The 3,022-nt window shown below is 35.2% G+C and overlaps 1 protein-coding gene across 37 annotated transcripts in view; it reads left to right on the forward strand.

Annotated features, from left to right (window-relative positions):
* rbfox1 (RNA binding fox-1 homolog 1) overlaps window positions 1-603 on the forward strand; it is a 2,603,746-nt gene extending 2,603,143 nt beyond the window's left edge. For all 37 annotated transcript variants that reach the window (XM_051933405.1, XM_051933409.1, XM_051933407.1 and 34 more), the window contains one exon: window positions 1-603. This exon is cut by the window's left edge. The gene's annotated coding sequence lies outside the window, so the exon portion shown is untranslated.
* The last annotated feature ends 2,419 nt before the right edge of the window (window positions 604-3,022 follow it).

Here is a 3,022-nt window from a genome sequence, read left to right on the forward strand (position 1 = left end):
TTTTAGACATGACTGTGCTGCATACACAACCTGCAATTTTTCTTCTCTTTACAGCTTGTTATACGTATCTCTCTCTAAATAATATATATATATATATATATTTTTGTTTTCATTTTTTAAAAGAAAAACAAGGCCTATAAATATTTTGGACTATGTAGTTTGGTAAACAATATCCAGAAGTACCAATAATATAATTCTGTCTATCTGCATCACAAAATGTCCAGACCGCAGCCTTGAAAAATTGCAGCTTGTCTTTGCAAAAGCTAAGACTCTGTTCATGTTGTCCTGTTTACAAGTAAACCTAAGTTGAGGTGTTTGTCACAGGTCTCCTTTTTTTGTATTTATTAAAAGAAAAGAGAAGAGAGCAAGCAGCTGAAAGCTGTCTTGCTACAGATCTTAGTTATATCCTCATGTGTACTGTGTGCATCTCATAGCACACATCAGTAAAATATCTTACCCACCGCTGTGATTCTACTATTAAAGAAAAAAAAATCTGCTTAAAAAGAGTGTTGTGACCAGGCGTTCTCCTTGTCATCGTATGTGCATGCAGTATGATCAGCTGAACAATAACCATCAATAAAGTTTCACAAGATAAGGGGAAAACTGTGGTTGTCTGCTTTTTTCCAGCTGAGTGCAAAGTACTGTCTGAATTACAGGAAAAAAAAGATCTTAAACAAAGGGTCACTCCAAACTGTCCAGACGGATCAGAGCCGTACGGAGGAGTAGGCTTAGCCCCATTGACCAACACAACAAGTCACAGAGGATTTATTTTTAAATATCAGACATCATTTTAAGATAAATTAAAAGAGATGAGATACATTTTAATGCATGTCTTTACTTCAGTTATTAGCCAAGCTATAGATGCTGAATACGCGTTTCATTAAATTAAAAGTATATTAGTGGTAGTGTTATATTAATTCTCTGGAGAAAATGAATGTCCTTTAAAACAAAATATGATATTGAACACAGTAGGAGTGTTCTTCAGTTTAGCAACATTTTGAAGTGACCACAACTAATGTGTATGAGGCAAGTATTATTAGAACTTGTATTTTGCTCTTGTCGCATGTAGTAAAATTTGACAATTTTAACACAGTAAGGTCAACGTTAACTGTACATACCCACCTAAAGTCCAGTGTCTAACTCTGCCATCACAGACAATCAAGGTGTCATTATGTGTGATAGATAGATAGATAGATAGATAGATAGATAGATAGATAGATAGATAGATAGATAGATAGATAGATAGATAGATAGATAGATAGATAGATAGATAGATAGATAGATAGATAGATAGATAAGGCACTATATAATAGATAGATAGATAGATAGATAGATAGATAGATAGATAGATAGATAGATAGATAGATAGATAGATAGATAGATAGATAGATAGATAGATAGATAGATAGATAGATAAGGCACTATATAATAGATAGATAGATAGATAGATAGATAGATAGATAGATAGATAGATAGATAGATAGATAGATAGATAGATACTTTATTAATCCCCAAGGGGAAATTCAAATTCATATTATACTGTATATCGATCTGGTACACAACATTAGAGCCTCCTGTGTCCCCCCATTCTCAGTGTTTTATTCTCTAGTACTGTAAATTAATCCTATCATATACACCAGAAAAAAAAAGTTTAAAGACACATTAAAAGAGATGAGATAACATGTTACAGTGTATGTAAGCTAGATACTTTACACTCTGGAAACAGCTTTATTAATAATATTACATGCCAGTAAAACATTCTTAAATAGTATATTTAATATTTAGGGGCCTAATAAAGAGATGAGATATAAAAGTGAATGCAACCAATGGGACAGACTAGAAAATTAAAGGAATATCGGTTTGCTTTACAAATGTTACACACTGTTAGGTAATGGACTATAAAGAACAGGTAATCCACCTGAAGCTAAGCATGCTTGGGCTCGGCCAATACTCAGATAGGAGACATCTAGGAAGAGCTTGGGTTTGATCCTGGAAGAGGTGTTGGTGAGGCCAGCAAGGAGAACTTACCTTGTGGTCTGTGTGTGGCTCCCAGTGCAGTGATGGGGACATTGTGCTGTAAAAATGGGTGCCGTCCTTCAGATGAGACAAAACCCAAAGTCCTGATTTTTTTTGTCTGTAAAAGTTCCTGATGTCTTTTGATCCTGGGTGTATCCTGATATCTTGGCTGAAGTGCCCACCATGGCAATGTGTGGTGAGCTTACCGCCATCACATCATCCAGGCGAATGCTACACATTGGTGATAGTTGAAGTGGCTCCCCAATGTCTATGTAAACGCTTTAAGTAGAATAGAAAAGAACTATCTGTAATTTATTATTATTATTATTATTATAAAATTAAAAATGATATTTTATATATTTGATATTACTGACTATGAACTTACTGACTGTTACGTTTAAAAAAAAGTACAAGAACAAACTGGCTGTCTTTTCTCAGTATTTTTCACTTTGTCATTTATCACCTTGTTTACGTCTCAAATGTGTCTTTTTGATTCATATTCATTTTACAAAAAGGCATTTGTGTGAAATAACAGTGACAAGAAATGCTCATCTGCCACATTTCTCTTAGACCAAAACAATAAGACTGCACAGCTCCCAGTATCCACCTGCCCCTTAGAAGTATGAATTCTATTGACAGGGGCCATCTTGGTAAGTGTGAAGAAGTGAATCCCAAAAAATGACTAGTATGCTTAATACAGGTATTTTTGAGTTTCTTTGTGGGAAAGAGGAAAAATCCACATTTTTTCTGATCTGAAATTATGTATTTATCAAACAGGTAAGACAGCAAAACAGCTTAAACAGGCTGGGGCTGTTCAAGGATTCTTCACACACACATATATATGCATAGTTTGCTGTCAAATGATGCAAAGAGTATGCGACACGTGTTTCGACCTCATTTGGGTTCATCAGGCGTACACACTGTACTGCTCCCCTCTCGCGGAATCGAACCTCAGACATCAGCGTCGAAGCCCCTTTATGCTGCGCCACGGTGTGTGGTTCATTTA

This window comes from Erpetoichthys calabaricus, chromosome 11 (genome assembly GCF_900747795.2).
Source record: "Erpetoichthys calabaricus chromosome 11, fErpCal1.3, whole genome shotgun sequence".
NCBI classification, from domain to species: Eukaryota; Metazoa; Chordata; class Cladistia; order Polypteriformes; family Polypteridae; genus Erpetoichthys; species Erpetoichthys calabaricus.